Source organism: Papio anubis, chromosome X, assembly GCF_008728515.1.
Source record: "Papio anubis isolate 15944 chromosome X, Panubis1.0, whole genome shotgun sequence".
NCBI classification, from domain to species: Eukaryota; Metazoa; Chordata; class Mammalia; order Primates; family Cercopithecidae; genus Papio; species Papio anubis.
In genome coordinates, this window is record NC_044996.1 from 30,375,735 (window position 1) to 30,393,353 (window position 17,619).

The 17,619-nt window shown below is 40.1% G+C and overlaps 1 protein-coding gene and 1 pseudogene across 10 annotated transcripts in view; one reads left to right on the plus strand and one right to left on the minus strand.

The window, feature by feature from the left end:
- The window catches only part of STAG2 (stromal antigen 2), a 141,819-nt gene that overhangs the window by 12,519 nt on the left and 111,681 nt on the right, over window positions 1–17,619 (plus strand). The gene's annotated exons all lie outside the window — the stretch shown is intronic.
- Window positions 1,191–1,755, minus strand: LOC103880874 (annotated as a pseudogene). Its single transcript, XR_642149.4, has one exon. The product of XR_642149.4 is annotated as a transcription factor BTF3 pseudogene (transcript).

Here is a 17,619-nt window from a genome sequence, read left to right on the forward strand (position 1 = left end):
GAGGCTGAGGCAGGAGAATTGCTTGAACCTGGAAGGTGGAGGTTGCAGTGAGTTGAGATTGCGCCATTGCACTCTAGCCTGGGTGACAAGAGTGAAACTCCGTCTCAAAAAAAAAAAAAATGTACCTATGAAAGATGGGATATACAATGGTAAACTAGATTATGTAGTCTCTGCCCTTAGGGAATATAGTCAGTTGGACTTTGTCGCTACAGAAGTGTTAAAAAATACCTATTGAAATACTGTGTATTGGGTTTACTCTACATTAAAGAATATTGGGCTAAAACCAGCCATCAATGCAGTTTTGACATTGTGTTCCTAATTTGAGATTAGTGACAAATACCGAAAAATTAGGGCTTCACTGAAAAACTTTAGGGGAAAAATAACAACTGAGAAAACATACAAAACAACTGAGGGCTTTAACGTAGCCTTGGAATGCTTCAGTTTTTGGCAGTTGGTTGTTAATAAACTAAGTTAAAAGAGCCCATGATCATCATCTTTTTTTTTTTTTTGAGACAGAGCCTTACTCTGTTGGCCAAGCTGGAATGTAGTGGTGCAATCTTGGCTCACTGAAACCTCTACCTCCCGAGTTCAAGTGATTCTCCTGCCTCAGCCTCCCAAGTAGCTGGGATTACAGGCACTCGTCACCACACCTGGCTAATTTTTGTATTTTTAGTAGAGAAAGGGTTTCACTGTGTTGGCCAGGCTTGTGTTGACCTCCTGAGCTCAAGTGATAACCCCCGTCTTGGCCTCCCAAAGTGCTGGGATTACGGGCGTGAGCTACTGTGCCCGGCCCCATGATCATCTTATATATGCAATTACTGTTACCCAAAGGTTGATACCCTCTTCTTTTTTTTTTTTTAACTAGGCAAAGAACTTTATTTTTTTTTTAATTTTTTTTAATTTTTTTTAAGACGAAGTCTTGCTCTGTCGCCCGGGCTGGAGTGCAGTGGCCGGATCTCAGCTCACTGCAAGCTCCGCCTCCCGGGTTTATGCCATTCTCCTGCCTCAGCCTCCCGAGTAGCTGGGACTACAGGCGCCCGCCACCTCGCCCGGCTAATTTTTTGTATTTTTTAGTAGAGACGGGGTTTCACCGTGTTCGCCAGGATGGTCTCGATCTCCTGACCTCGTGATCCGCCCGTCTCGGCCTCCCAAAGTGCTGGGATTACAGGCTTGAGCCACCGCGCCCGGCCGGCAAAGAACTTTATTAACCTTTGTTTCAAACTTGATTCCCAGGCTTCTTCGGCTTAATTAGCTGTAAAGAATGAATTGTGTATAAGCAAAAACTGAAAAGAGCTGCAGTGTCCAAGGGGCTTGGGCTTAAAAATATTAGAGATCTAGATTTTATCAGATCCATAAACAAAAATTTCTTAAAAAGCAGTCATAATATAAAATAGCAGCTCCCAGTAACTTCTTCAAGTTTTATCTTCAGAAATTGACTCAATTCAGTTTGCCTCATTCTTGGAAGCCTCATCAAAATTCTCCCCAAGATCTGGAACTTCATCATCATCATCCTCTCCAGTAGCAAAGTGGTGCTTTTCCATCCACAGATTGTTTGGGCAGAGCTTCGGTCAGTCTCCTTAAACTAGTCAGACTATCTGCACCAAGCTGGTTTAAGATGCTGGGTAGCATTTCTGTCAGCTGCTTCGCCTCAGCATGGCCTGTAATGGTGAAAGTGTTCGCTGCCAGAGATGACTGAACTTTAGGGTTGTTAAAGTAGATCACTGTTCCTTGGTTTGTAAACATATTCACCTCTTCAATACCAGAGATATTGTTTATCCCTAACTTCTTCTTTTTTTTTTTTTTTTTGAGACGGAGTCTCGCGCTGTGTCACCCAGGCTGGAGTGCAGTGGCGCGATCTCGGCTCACTGCAAGCTCCGCCTCCCAGGTTCAGGCCATTCTCCTGCCTCAGCCTCCGAGTAGCTGGGACTACAGGCGCCCGCCACCACGCCCGGCTAGTTTTTTGTATTTTTAGTAGAGACGGGGTTTCACCATGTTAGCCAGGATGGTCTCGATCTCCTGACCTCGTGATCCGCCCGCCTCGGCCTCCCAAAGTGCTGGGATTACAGGCTTGAGCCACCGCGCCCGGCCTATCCCTAACTTCTTTAAGGAGAACCTAAGTTTTTTATCATCTGCTGTGGCTGTTCTGTGAACCACCTTCTTCTTTCTGCGAGCAGTTCCTTTCCCACCAATGCGCACTTGTGCCTGCAGTTTGGCGAGTTTTTTCCTGGTTCATGATTGTTTCTTTCATCTTGTCGGAGCGAATAAGGGGCCGCGCGGGGGACTAGGGTTGGTGCTCAGGGGATCTTGGGTGGACCAGCTGAGATCAGGCACACGCACACGGGGACGCAAGATGGCAGCTCTTTTTTTTTTTTTTGAGATGGAGTCTTGTTCTGTTGCCCAGACTGGAGTGCAGTGGCGTGATCTTGGCTCACTGCAACCTCTGCCTCCTGGGTTCAGGCGATTCTCTTGCCTCAGCCTCCTGAGTAGCTGGGATTACAGGTGCGTGCCACCACGCCTGGCTAATTTTTGTATTTTTTGTACAGACGGGGTTTCACCATGTTGGTCAGGCTGGTCTCGAACTCCTGACCTCGTGATCCACCTGCCTTGGCCTCCCAAAGTGCTGGGATTACAGGCATGAGCCACCGCACCTGGCCTAGTATTTGATTTTCATTTCATTCACTCGCCCACACACCCATCATATAAAATGATTGAGGTTTGGTATACTTGAAGTACTTCCATTTCAGGATTGGGAAATACGATAATCTTTTTCCTTAGATTTCCAACCTTTTTCTCCTTTCAAAAGCAAGGAGAATTTTTGCACTCACCAGTGTGTCTACTGCCTTGTACCTAACTTGCAAACTTTATGGTGGCTAAATATTATTACAAAGAATGTGTTTAATATCTTCTTACAAAACTAGAGGCATTTTTTTGTGGTCTAAAGAAATAGTATTAAAGATAGGAACATGAACCTTTGAGAATTTCCCTTCTACACTATTATAAAGAAGAAGATAAAGTGTAGGAAATATTATTAGCAAAACCATAATATTTTTTCCTTTGGGATATGTCCCTCCCTGTTTCCACCACTCATTCAGGCCAAAAGACATTCCTCAGACTTTACTCCTGGCAGGAGAATTGAGGAAGTGGTGGTAGTCATGGCTGGCAGGGAAACAGAAGCATGAAGGTATGTTTTTGAAAAGCAGACTTGTCAATTACAAATGGATTTTTCCAGTTGTGAGTATATGTACTTTTTTTTGAGCCGGAGTTTCGCTCTTGTTGCCCAGGCTGGACTGCAGCCTCTGCCTCCTGGGTTCAAGCAATTCTCCTGCCTCAGCCTCCCGAGTAGCTGGGATTACAGGCATGTGCTACCATGTCCGGCTAATTTTGTACTTTTAGTAGAGACGGGGTTTCTCCATATTGGTCAGGCTGGTCTCAAACTCCCAACCTCAGGTGATCCACCCACCTTGGCCTCCCAGAGTGCTGAGATTACAGGCATGAGCCACTGCGCCCTGCCATATATGTACTTTCTGAGTTTTGGTTAAATATCATTGCATAAAGTGCTACTATTCATTGAGGAATATTCAGTAGTTATATTCATATTTGGGTATTCTAAATATACTTGAAAAATTTCAGAGGGATCATTTGGACAATATGGGATTTTATTAGAAAAGTTCCTATGATAGGATATTCCGTTGCTAATCCTTTCAAGTTAGACTGAAGCAGTTTTCTAAGTTACTACAGAAAAATAGGTTTCTGCCAGGAGCAGTGACTCACACCTATAATCCCAGCACTTTGGGAGGCAGAGACAGGAGCCCAGGAGTTCCAGACCAGCCTGGGCAACATAGCAAGACCCTGTCTCTACCAAAAATTCAAAAATTAGCCAGGCGTGGCAGTGTACACCTGTAGTCTCAGCAACTTGGGAGGCTGAGATGGGAGGATTACTTGAGCCCAGGAGGTTGAGGCTGCAGTGAGCCAAGGTCGTGCCACTGCACTACAGCCTGGGTGACAGTGACTCTCTCTCTTAAAAAAAAAAAGATGAAATTAAATTTAAAAAAAGAAAGATTTCTAACTTGAGGCAATTATGTGTGCATGTATGTATATATAGTGTTTGAATGTACAATATTGGCAAATATCCAGATTTATCACTTATAACAAGATTAAACTTTTCAGTCTAGGAACTGTTTTCATCTGATTTTGAATCCTTGTTTCATTGTACAGTGTATATTATACAGGTTCTCAAATGGTAATTGAATTGAAACCTTCGATTTTTTTTAAAGAAATGTAACCCTGCATTATAATTGCATTATTGGTATTCATATTTAAAAGCTGATGTTGGAAGAAAAATAGTTTCCTATAGTTGGTTTTGCATTAATGATAATGTTTGTATCGACAGGATACCACTTATAGCATTTTCTTACTATATGACAAGTTGTACTAGGTTCCCTAACATTTCATTTTTTGTTTCTTAGTTGAGGTCATTTACTGAGGTTCCGAATTGTTAAGAGACTTGCCCAAGATCACTCAGCTAATAAGTGACCAAGCTTACTTTTTGAATCCAGTTCTGCCTAATTCTAGAACACTTCTTTACATGGTGATACACTGCCTCCCAGTGGGATGATTTATAGATTTCATAGTGATACTTTCCTTGGGGAAAGAGAATAAAAAGGATACAAGAACTCTAAATGGAAAAGACAGAGGAGGAAGTTAAACTTCTCATAGTGATCAGGAACCTTTTGGGGGATTAAGTAGGAGAAAAGCTTATTTTCAACCGAGAGCTAATGGATGTTTAAAGTTGCATGTGATATGTTTCATGTTTTATAATAAACATCAAGTAGCAGCTAGAAAACGCTTAGTCGCAGGGAGATGATAAAGTTTCTTACACTGTACTGATGATAAAGTTTCTTGTACTGTACTGTTGTAATCTTGAGTAAAGTGGTATCTGAATTAATTTTAAGGAATTAACCTTTTTAGAAAATAAACTTTGAAACAAAATGTTAATCTAAAGCATTGTCTCCATAGTAAAGAACAATAATTCTACTAAGAATAATCTGTTCAGGTAAACTGGTCTAGGTTAGGCAGCATTATGATTCCAGTTTGTGTTTTGGTTTTCATATTCCAGCCTCCCTTTTCTGCTGCTTTTTGTTTTTTTCCTCCAGTATCTTTACAGTTTCTATAGTTCTTCATAAAAAGTAGAAATGTTTTGATGGTGATTTCCTTATTTTACTTTTATGCTATTACTGCTAAGAGTAGACAACCTTATTTGTGAGGCACTGAAATAGAAGTGATTTCAAAAATTAATCCATTTTATGACTCAGAAACATTTCTTTTAAAAATAATGAAAAAAAAAATTAATGCATTTAAATTTCCCTACAAGCCTGTGAGGTGTTGTTGCTATTATTATTTTCTGTTTGTGTGTGAGGAAATGGAGGCATAGTGAGCCTAAACTTTTTCTAAGCACACACATACTTAGGAAGTGTTGGAGCCTTAATGTGAACCCAGGCAATCTGGTTCCCAAGTTTTTTTTTTTTTTTTTTTTTTTTTTTTTTGAGATAGGGTCTCATTCTGTTGCTGAGACTGGAGTGTAAGTGGCACGATCACGGCTCACTACAGCCTTGACTTTCTGGGCCCAAGTGATACTATTACCTCAGCCTCCTGAGTAACTGGGACTACAAGTGCATTCCACCAAGCCCAGCTTATTTTCATGTTTTTTGCAGAATTGGGGTCTCACCATATTGCTTAGGCTGGTTTTGAACTCGTAGGCTCAAGCGACCCGGCTGCTTTGGCTTCCCAAGTGTTGGGATTACAGGCGTGAGCCACCGTGCCTGGCCACTAATGAGTTATTTTTTATTTTTAATTTTTTTTTACTTTAAGTTCAGAGGTACATGGCCAGGTTTGTTAACGTAGTAGGTAAACCTGTGGTTTGCTGCACAGATCATCCCATCACCTAGGTATTAAGCCCAGCTTCCATTAGCTATTCTTCCTGATGCTCTGCCCCTCCCCCACAGCCCCAGTGTGTGTTGTTTCCCCCCATATGTCCATGTGTTCTCATCATTCAGCTCCCACTTACAAGTGAGAACACGTGGTGTTTGGTTTTCTGTTCCTGAGTTCTTAATGCTACACTGCCATACTGCTGATCAGTGGACAATAATGGGAGTGGTTTCTTCATCTTGGCAGTGTACTTTTAAGTCCTCTATTTAATTGTGGAGTATGTTTGTGCATCCTTATAGGAATTTTAGGGGATAGCAGAGGATTGGGCAAATCTCTAATCTTCAAGTTTTCCCAGCTGTAAGTAATCCCATTTGTCTTATAGGTTATTTATAGAGACTATAATAATACAGGTTGAGCATCCCAAATCCAAAATCCTCCAAAATCTGAAACCTTTTAAGCATCCACATGATGCTCCAAAGAAATATTCATTGGAACATTTTGGATATGGGATGCTCACCTGGTAAGTATAATACAAATAACATTTTGGATATGTGATGCTCAACTGCTAAGTGTAATGCAAATAATCCCAAATCCAAACAATATTAATACTTGGATTTTGGAATATTTATATTTGAAGCACCTTTGGTCCCAAGCATTTTGGATAAGGGATACTCAACCTTTACTTTTTCTGGGATTTTTCTGTGTGCCAGATAATAGGCTGAGGGTTTTGCTGGCATGATAGGCCCCCCAGATAGCTCAGTAATTCCATTTGTTGAGTACATTGCATGTGTCAAATACTTGAGGTAATATATTACCTTTAGTTATTACATGATAGGGGATATTATACCCGTTTTATGGATGAGAAAACAACCTAAAGAAATTCAGTAATTTGCTCAAGTAGGTTTTTACTTTGTGGCCTTTGTACTTGCTGATCCCTCTGCCTGACTGGGTTACTCATTTCTCCAGGATATTTTGCTCAACTATTACCCTTTCAGTGGAACATTCCTTGGCCATTACATATAAAATAATATCCCTTGCTTTTCCAGCCCTCCTTTTTCAGTTTATTTTGCTTAATATTACCATCAAACATACATTTACATGAGTTGTCTTTTTCCCCAATCTGGAATGTTAAGTGAGAGGAAGGATATTTGTCAGCTGCCTTTACATTGCTTTAACCCCAGCACCTAGAACAGTGCTTGGAGTGTAGTAAGTATGTAATATTTGTTGAGCTAATGCTTATGTGGCATCCAGAGATAGATACGCTGGACTTATTTGCAAGCTGATCCTGAAGTAAACTAATTTCATATTTAACAACCAAAATGGGCATTCCTTAGAAGGGAAATGCTGTGGCAGGTGTTTGGGCCTATTTTGGTTGGGAACTGGGAGGCAATCGAGTCTCCTGTAGTTTTTAGAGGCCTATTCTCATGAATTGCCTTGAGTTCCAGGAGGAGTATATGCCTTCAGCTCAGCTTCTATGTTCTGTAGAGCCTTTTATCTGTTAGTACAGGTCTCTTAAAGCTGCTGCTTCTTACTTAACTTGCAACCCCTCATTTTGCCTGAAGATTCTTTGAGTGACCATTTATAGTGTATTTGTGATGATCACAGCATGGAGCTTGGTGTGAAGCAGAGGGTTAGCTTTGAGCAGGGGGATCCTAGCTTTGCCATTTATAATTTAGTAGGAGATAACATACATACGTACGTTTCTAGGTACATAAATATGTGTGTATATTTTTAAAATGTGTTGTACTGAAACTTTCAATAATTATGTTTTGGTTAATACTTAATATTTTGATAGCACATAGTTATTCTGACGTCTTGGAATGCATACCCTTTTCTTTGTTTCTGCTTCTCAAAACATTTCTTGCAATAATGTATGTAGTTGGAACATAGTAGTAATAATATTTTACTATACTCTTGCATCCAAATGCAAGCTGATTTTGGAGAGAGAGAGACATTGGATTTTAGATATATCAACCTTAAGTTGATATTATGTAACTGTGGTTCAGCAGAGATAAGAGCAGGAGATTTTTTTGGGATCATTATGCATAGTGTACATTGGCTTTTGGTGGGGGTGATTAGAAATAAAGAGCCGAAGGGTCAGAGGTGAAAACATCATGCTTAACTTGGCAGGAGGAAGAAGTAGGATCACTGATAAGAGTGGTCAAAGAGGTAGGAGAAAATTTAGGATAATATAGCATACAATCCATAAGCATCTCAAATTTGAAAAGAATCCAGATGGCATGTTCTCCCATCTGGGAGATGCTTTTAAATTGTATACAGTATAAAAACTGTTCTTCCAATTATGTCAAGTTAAAATTATCTTTAAAGCTGATATAATCAACAATTACCCTTATGTAGATTGTTTTCTTTGTCGCATCTCTTGGGAATTGCGTTCTTCTCCCACACTGGGTCCCAGGTTACAAATAATAGGTTTAAGCTGGGAAGTGGTCAGGGACAGGAAGGGAAGGCATATTTGGCTTTATTGAATTCTACAAAGTCAAATAAAATTGTATTGGAATTATTTTACATGCGACATTGGTGTTAGTGTGGCTGATCAAAGAATTGATTGTACTTAAATATGCAAATAGTATTAGGATAAAGCAATACTGCAATTTGATGTCCTCTTCAGAATAGCTCTGAAAAATATGATTGGAATTTCTGGAGTCTATTTTGAAAGGAAAAACTTTTTTCTTTTTTCCTTCTGTACTTCATGTGAAATAAGTGTGTAGGCAACTACTTTAGTTTCTTTAAGTTTTGTGTAAAAGCTAACTCGGGTAGGAATAATGCTGGAGATGAGTGTCTTATAAAAATCACTTCATTTTTCTGCTTCTTGAGATAATATTTTACAGAGAATTATTATCAATATGAAAAACCACTCATAATTCTACTTTCCTCATTCCAGAAGGTTTTTAAATCTAATTTTGGTAAAATATATATAAAAATTGCCATTGTAACCATTTTAAGTATACAGTTCAGTGGCATTGAGAACATTTACATTGTTGTGCAACCATTGTCATCATTCATATCCAGAACTTTTTTTACCATCTCATAATAAAACTGTACCCATTAAACAATAGTGCCTTGTTCCTCCCTCCTTCCCTCGCTGCCTCCCACCTCCCAACCCCTGGTAATCACTGTTCTGCTTTCTTTGTATTTGACTATTCTAGGTATTTGGTATAAGTGGAATGATACAATATTTGTCCTTTGTGGCTGTTTCATTTAGCATGTGTTCTAGGTGATACATGTTGTAACGTTTATCAGAATTCATTCCTTTTTAAAAGTGAATAATATTCCATTGTATGTATATACCATATTTTGCTTATCTGCTCATCAGTTGACAGATACTTGGGTTACTTATACCTTTTGGCTATTATAGCCATTATTCAAGCATGAATAATGGTGACAGGAACATTGGTGTACAAATATATCTGTTCAAGTCACTGCTGTCGATTCTTTTGTGTATATACCCAAAAGTGGAATTGCTCCACAAATTTTGAGTACCTAGTATATGGCAGGCACCGTGCTAAGCACTGGGGATGTAGTAGTGAAAAAGAGGGGCCTGGTTCTTGCCCTGGTTCTTGCCACCGTGCCTGGCCCGAATTTATTTTTGAATGTGATGTGAGGCAGGGCTATACAGACTTTTGTCTTTTTTTTTTTTTTTTTGCTGTATCATAAACCAAAACCAACTACTTTCCTTGTACATTTGTCTGTTTCTTTATCCTCATTTTTAGGTAGCAGTACTTCTACAAGTGGCTTTATCTTTTTCCCTAATTGTGTCCAGCAGTTGGAATCATGCTGTCAGTCAGCATGAACATTTTTAAAGCTCTTGGTAACTGAAGTTATATTGTTTTCTAATAGGGTTGTACTGATTTTACAGTGCCACCAGTGCTGTGATACATGGTAACCCACATTATCCTTGCTTGCGAGATGTTATTTTAAACACTCCGTGCAGTTCCTCAGATTTCTTTAATTTGCATTTCTTTGATTACTAGCTGAAATTAATATTTCCCCTTGTTTTTCAGCAAGGTATTGTGAATGTGACCGACAAACTTAAGTTTAACCTGAAAGGGTCTTATGAGTATACAGTAGTTTTTAGTAAATTACTAGCACTTTTTTTTTTTTTTTTTTTTTTTTGAGACGGAGTCTCGCTGTGTCTCCCAGGCTGGAGTGCGGTGGCGCGATCTCGGCTCACTGCAAGCTCCGCCTCCTGGGTTCACGCCATTCTCCCGCCTCAGCCTCCGAGTAGCTGGGACTACAGGCGCCCGCCACCACGCCCGGCTAATTTTTTGTATTTTTAGTAGAGACGGGGTTTCACCGTGTTAGCCAGGATGGTCTCGATCTCCTGACCTCGTGATCCGCCCGTCTCGGCCTCCCAAAGTGCTGGGATTACAGGCTTGAGCCACCGCGCCCGGCCTTTTTTTTTTTTTTTTTAGTATTAAGTAGATGTATCTAATTCTTTTAAATTGAGTTTGTGTATTTTGTAATCTCTGTTCACCTTATTTGTGGTTCTCCTAGTTCATTTCAATTTACTGCTTAGGAAACCTGAAGTAATCTATCCATCCTCTTGTTTAGCCTAGTAGTGCTAAGTTGCATTCAGTGGATAGCCAATTCGTGGATGAGCTGAGTTCAAGTGTTTTGTAAATAGAGTATGAGAGAATCAGTGGGAAGAGGAGCCCAGATGTTTTTTTTTTCTTACTGTAGTGTAATCTTTTTAGCGGTGAAGCCTATAGTGAAATGAGATTTTTATTAGTAGCTTAGCCTGCTTCTTGATAGTAATGGTTATTTATAGTCATGAGCCGGATGGATAAAGTAAAATTGGCTGTTTGACATCATTCTTTTGAAAAATAATTACATAATTGTATTTATTGTTATGCCAGGTGGTAGTAGTCTACATAAACTACTTCCGGGTAGGAAGTCCATAGTATTCTCCTTTTGGGGATTTGTCAGTACCAAGGCATTGCAGAACCTATGGAAAAAGATATCCTTTATGATATCTGAGAATGTTCTGGACTGGCTAACTTTAGAGTGGTTAAAGAGACACTAACAACTTAGTGGTGAAAAGTTTTCCAGGTGTAGAAAGAGGAGTTAGGGGCAAATGAAAACATTCTATACAGCAGTTAATTTTTTTCCCTCTAACCTATGTCAGAAAAAGAATAATTTTCTTCTCTTTTTTTTGCGACGGAGTTTCGCTCTTGTTGCCCAGGCTGGAGTACAATGGCGCGATCTTGGCTCACTGCAACCTCTGCTTCCCAGGGTCAAGCAATTTGCCTGCCTTAGCCTTCCCGAGTAGCTGGGATTACAGGCATGAGCCACCATGCCCGGCTAATTTTGTGTTTTTAGTAGGGACGGGGTTTCTCTATGTTGATCAGGCTGGTCCCGAACTCCCGACCGCAGGTGATCCGCCAGCCTCAGCCTCCCAAAGTGCTAGGATTACAGGCATGAGCCACTGTGCCTGGCCAAAAAAATAATTTTCAAACGTCCTTTATAGATTGACTTATTTAGGAAGATAGAATGTATTATTTATAGTTTTGCTGAAAATGATCATACACGTTACATTACATTTAAATGTAGTGAATGGAGAGCCCTGTTCCCCTTTCAGCATAATCATCTTGTGTTATTTTCATGTTAACATTTACCAGTGCTTGGTATTTTCTTATTTTTCTTCGCCCTCAATAGACTTTAAGCTCCATGGGGGCAAAAACTTCTTTCTTCAATGTTGTAAAGGTGGTGTCTCTAATAGTGCCTGATATTTAGCAGGGTCTCAAGAAATATTTGTTGAATGATTTAATTTAGTGCTTTATCTGGATACTGATTAAAATATTTTATTTAATTTTAATTTTTTTTTTGAGACGAGGTCTCACTCTGTCACCCAGGCTGGAGTGATCTCAACTCACTGCAGCTTCTGCCTCCCCGGGCTCAAGTGATCCTCCCACCTCAGCTTCCGGAGTAGCTGGGCACACAGGCACGTGCCACCCCACCTGGTTAATTTTTTGTATTTTTGGTAAAGAGAAGGATTCACCATGTTGCTCAGGCTGGTCTCGAACTCCTGAGCTCAAGCAATCTATCTGCCCTCCTTGGCCTCCCAAAGTGTTGTGATTACAGGCACGAGCCACCGTGCCCAACTTCTGATTAAAATATTTATAAATAAATTTAGTCCTAGTTGTGAATATAACTACATTTCTGAACCTATCAGTCAGATTTTTAAAAATCAGTCTATGAAGCAGGAGAAAGTTTTGAGACCTGAGAGACTTGTCAGTATTACTATAGAATATAAGAAATTGGAGCTAAGATTAAAAAATAGTCTGAAGTTGCCGGGCGCGGTGGCTCAAGCCTGTAATCCCAGCACTTTGGGAGGCCGAGATGGGCGGATCACGAGGTCAGGAGATCGAGACCATCCTGGCGAACACAGTGAAACCCCGTCTCTACTAAGAAATACAAAAAAATAGCCGGGCGAGATGGCGGGCGCCTGTAGTCCCAGCTACTCGGGAGGCTGAGGCCGGAGAATGGCGTGAACCCGGGAGGCGGAGCTTGCAGTGAGCTGAGATCCGGCCACTGCACTCCAGCCTGGGCTACAGAGCGAGACTCCGTCTCAAAAAAAAAAATAAATAAAAAAAAAAAAAAAAAAAAAAAAAAAAAAAAAAAAAAAAAAATTTTTGAACACTAATAAATACCTTTTTTTTTTTGCGCTGTATTTAACTATGTCTGAACTCATTATTAGCATGTTTTCTTCTGATGAGTTATCTTCACAAGTTAAGACAACCTTTTATTCCTTTTTTTTTGAAACAAGGTCTCGCTTTTTCATCCAGGCTGGAGTGTAGTGGTGTGATCACAGCTCATTGTAGTCTTGGCCTCCTGTGCCCAAGGGATCCTCCTGCCTTAGCCTCCTGAGTAGCTGGGACTACAGATGTCTGCCACCACCCCTGGCTAATATTTTTTTATTTTCTGTAGAGATGGTGTCTTACTTTGTTCCCCTGGCTGGTCATTATGTGCTTTAATCAAATGTAATAGTAGCAATGATTCCACGATAGTTTTAGTTTACAAAGCACTTTCACTCTGTCTTCATCATAATAATGATCCTTTAGGGAGGGAGGTCCTGTGATATTTTTCATTTTTAGACAGGGTTTTGCTGTTGCCCAGACTGGAATATAGTAGCAAGACTATAGCTTACTGCAACCTCAAACTCCTGGACTCCAGTAATCCACCGTCTTCAGCCTCCTTAGTAGCTAGGATTACAGGCACGCTCCACCACACCAGGCTACTTTTTTAAGTATTATTATTTTCAGTAGATACGAGGTCTTGCTATGTTTCCTAGGCTGGTCTTGAACTCCTGGGCTTAAGCCATCCTCCCTGCTCCACAGCCAGCCTCTTGTGGTATTCATGCTACTTTACAAACAAGGAATTAGCGTTTCAGAGGAACTAAGAAACTTGGCCCAGGGTTATACAATTAGAATTAGTAATATGAACACTAGGACAGGGTTACACAATTAAAATTAGTAATATGAACACTAGGACATATATCCTGTGTTCTCTGGTTTTGGTTCTGTGTGTTTTAGAACCATAGAATTTTAGAGCAGGAAGAAACCTTGAAGAGTAGTACTCTAACTTCATATATATATATGGTAAATATTTATTTACAAATATATATGATGTTAATAATATCTATAATAAATTAACATTATAAAGCTGATATGGCAGAGTCAGGATTCCAACCCAGGTCTCTTCTTTAGATCAGTCCTGTGATCTTTATAACCTTCCATGTGTTTGATTCTGGAGATGTGTATGCTACCTGATGAAATGTCTGATAACAAAGGTATTTGAGTTTCTTAATAGTTTTCTGTCACAAGTTTGTTCTTGTAATGGTGAATAGCTTCCAAAAACTTTGAATTTATTTATTTATTTATTTATTTATTTTTTGAGACGGAGTCTCGCTCTGTCGCCCAGGCTGGAGTGCAGTGGCCGGATCTCAGCTCACTGCAAGCTCCGCCTCCCGGGTTCACACCATTCTCCTGCCTCAGCCTCCAGAGTAGCTGGGACTACAGGCGCCCGCCACCTCGCCCGGCTAGTTTTTTGTATTTTTTAGTAGAGACGGGGTTTCACCGGGTTAGCCAGGATGGTCTCGATCTCCTGACCTTGTGATCCGCCCGTCTCGGCCTCCCAAAGTGCTGGGATTACAGGCTTGAGCCACCGCGCCCGGCAACTTTGAATTTATTTTGAGGCAGCTTGGGATGGTGGAAAGAACTTATGCTTTAGAGACAAGTAGATTTAAGAGCACCTATGACACCTTTCTTTATTGACTATGTGACCCTGTTGTTTCCTCATCTGTAAAATGGGCAGAGTATCATCTACCTTGAACTAAACGTAGTGTATTATGTTAAGTGTCTGACAAAGAATGTGCTCGATAGTGTTACCATTGTTTTAGAATATGTTACAGAGATGAAATGTACTTCATTACAGTATAGAAAGGGACAACTACGATGAAGACAAATTTTGGAAAGCATTTGACCAAAGGTTTTATATCTGCGTTCATACAGATTGATATGAATAACTGTTATGATTTTAAATGTTAGTGAACTTTTTTTTTTTTTTTTAAGAATATCTTTTTTGAAACAGGGCCTGCGCAGGTTTCTCTCAAACTTCTGGACTCAAGCAGTCCTCCCACCTCAGCCTTCTGAGTAGCTGGGACTGGAGGTGTGTGCCACCATGCCGAGCTACTTAAAAAAAATTAAAAAAAATTTTTTTTTTTTAAACAGGCGTGCACCACCATGCCCAGCTAATTTTTGTATTTTTAGTAGAGACTTTTAGTAGAGACGAGTTTCACCATGTTGGTCAGGCTGATCTCAAACTCCTGATCTCGTGATCTACCCACCTCGGCCTCCCAAAGTGCTGGGATTATAGGCATGAGCTACCGTGGTGTCGCCAGGCTGGAGTGCAATGGAGTGATCTCGGTTCACTGCAACTACCGCCTTCCAGGTTCAGGCAATTCTCCTGCCTCAGCCTCCCGAGTAGCTGGGACTACAGGCATGCACCACCATGCCTGGCTAATTTTGTATTTTTAGTAGAGACGGGGTTTTGCCTTGTTGGCCAGGCTGGTCTCAAACTCCTGACCTCAGGTGATCTGCTTGCCTCGGCCTCCCAAAGTGCTGAGATTACAGGCATGAGCCACCGCGCCTGGCCTTTACATTTTTTTGTGGTGATGATATTTCCCTGTTTCCCAGGCTAGACATCTGTCATTTTAAATTCTTCATAACTTTGCAAGGAATAGGTGCAAATCTCTGCATTTTACAAATAGAAAAAATTGTAGAGATGCATCCTGTCTTTAATCAAGAGCCCTAAAATAAATCTACTTGGGTCTAATAATGAGAAAATAAGGGATAATTCAACATAAAATCTGTACATAGGAAGCATTGTTAATTATTACAATGAAGTGTTGGGGTTAGTCTTAACGTCTAATAAGAAGTAGATTATCTGTAATCCCAGCACTTTGGGAGGCCGAGACGGGCGGATCACAAGGTCAGGAGATCGAGACCATCCTGGCTGACACGGTGAAACCCCGTCTCTACTAAACAATACGAAAACTTAGCCGGGCGAGGTGGCGGGCGCCTGTAGTCCCAGCTACTCGGGAGGCTGAGGCAGGAGAATGGCGTAAACCCGGGAGGTGGAGCTTGCAGTGAGCTGAGATCCGGCCTCTGCACTCCAGCCTGGGCGAAAGAGAGATCCCCGTTCAAAAAAAAAAAAAAAAAAAAAAAGAAGTAGATTATCACATCTGGTGGAATCTCATAAAACTATTAGAAGTTTGTATTATGAATATTACAGAAGTGCCTAGAAATGCATATGGAGATGAAAAGTTATGCACAGTTGTATCCATTTTGTGGTTATGGTTTTGAAAAATCTACAGAGTCATACAGGCATATACATGTGGACAAAGGCTGGGAAGGAAAATGAAAATAGGTGATTTATCAGGGTATTAGAATGCTATGTGATTGTTCTGATTATTTTTTTTTTTTTTTTTTGAGACGGAGTCTCGCGCTGTGTCACCCAGGCTGGAGTGCAGTGGCGCGATCTCGGCTCACTGCAAGCTCCGCCTCCCAGGTTCAGGCCATTCTCCTGCCTCAGCCTCCGAGTAGCTGGGACTACAGGCGCCCGCCACCACGCCCGGCTAGTTTTTTGTATTTTTAGTAGAGACGGGGTTTCACCATGTTAGCCAGGATGGTCTCGATCTCCTGACCTCGTGATCCGCCCGCCTCGGCCTCCCAAAGTGCTGGGATTACAGGCTTGAGCCACCGCGCCCGGCCTGTTCTGATTATTTTTAAAGTTAATTTTGTGTAATAAAGAGGGTGAAAACCAAGATGATATATTTCCCGTATAATGTGCACTGAAGAGCATTGGTATTAAAACATTCAGGGGTTCCACCTAGATGATATGGCTTATAGTATATTGTATCTTATACTTTGGGGGAATTTTAGTAGTCTCGACTACTGGCTTTTAATTTTTTATTAGTAAACTTTTAGCATACTATCATTCAACCCATTGCATTTTACCATGGAACTTCACTATTACTATTTTCTTCTTGTTCTTGAGAATTATGGCCACAATAAGTAGACTTGTATATTATGTAAGTAAATCTTAATGGACTTTTTTTTTTTTAGAATCTTCAACTTGGTGTCATTAAAGAAACATTTTTAAGCCCGAGATATATGTTCCATTGCAGTATTATGAGGGAAATCATCCATTATAATCTTCTATGCCCATCGCTTTTTGTGTAGCTTGTCTTGTCAATCAGCAAAGCAAATACTTTACTGCTCTCTGCCTTCCAAATTACTTCATATATTTTATGGTTGATATACTTTATGGTATGTGTGTTCTTTTCTGTTTCATTGCTTCCATAAAAAAGACTGGTTGAGGTGTTAGTTTGATTTCTTCTCTTTTTCCATTCATCTGTGAGTACTACTGCAAGACACAGTGCACCATTGATTCTTGCATTCCTCATTTACATTCTGATTTTAAAAGAAGCTTGTTAAAAAGAATTTGCCTGGGTAAATGGTACTATAGTCTTGGTGGTTTGAAAACTTACAGAATGCTTTTTCAGTTGTTCCATTTCAGTTAAGCATATTGTTAAACTGATGGGGTTCATTCTCTCTGTGTGTCTCTGTTTCTGTGTGTCTTGCCTGTCTCTCCCACCACCTTCTTCCTGCAGCCCCCATCATTTTGTTTTAAACTAATCTTCAGGGAGTATGTCCGCAGTGAAACAACTGAGTTCCCTGTATTGTAATTCCTTGGAATGTTTGTCTTTTTGAGTTGTTGTGTATTTTACAGAAGTAGTTAGTATCCGGCAGGCTTAATGAGTTTTGTAGCATGGTCTTCATATCTTCAAAGAGTTTTTGAATGTTTAGAGTATACTACTTCAAAAGAAGGAATAATTTTATTAATAACTGTGTAAAAATAATGATCCCTGCCCATGGCAAAAATTTAGTACAAAAGGGGTGTAAAGCGAAAGATTTCATTTCTTCCATTCTAAGTTTTTAGAGGTAACCACTGCTGATAGTTTTTTGTATCCTAGAAATGTCCTAATCATAAATGAATTGAATTATATTTATATGTATTGCATTGTAATTTGCTCTTTTCACTTAATTGTAGTACCTTATATTTTACACAAATAGCAGCATATTTTAAAGTAGCATATACTTTGCATTTGTA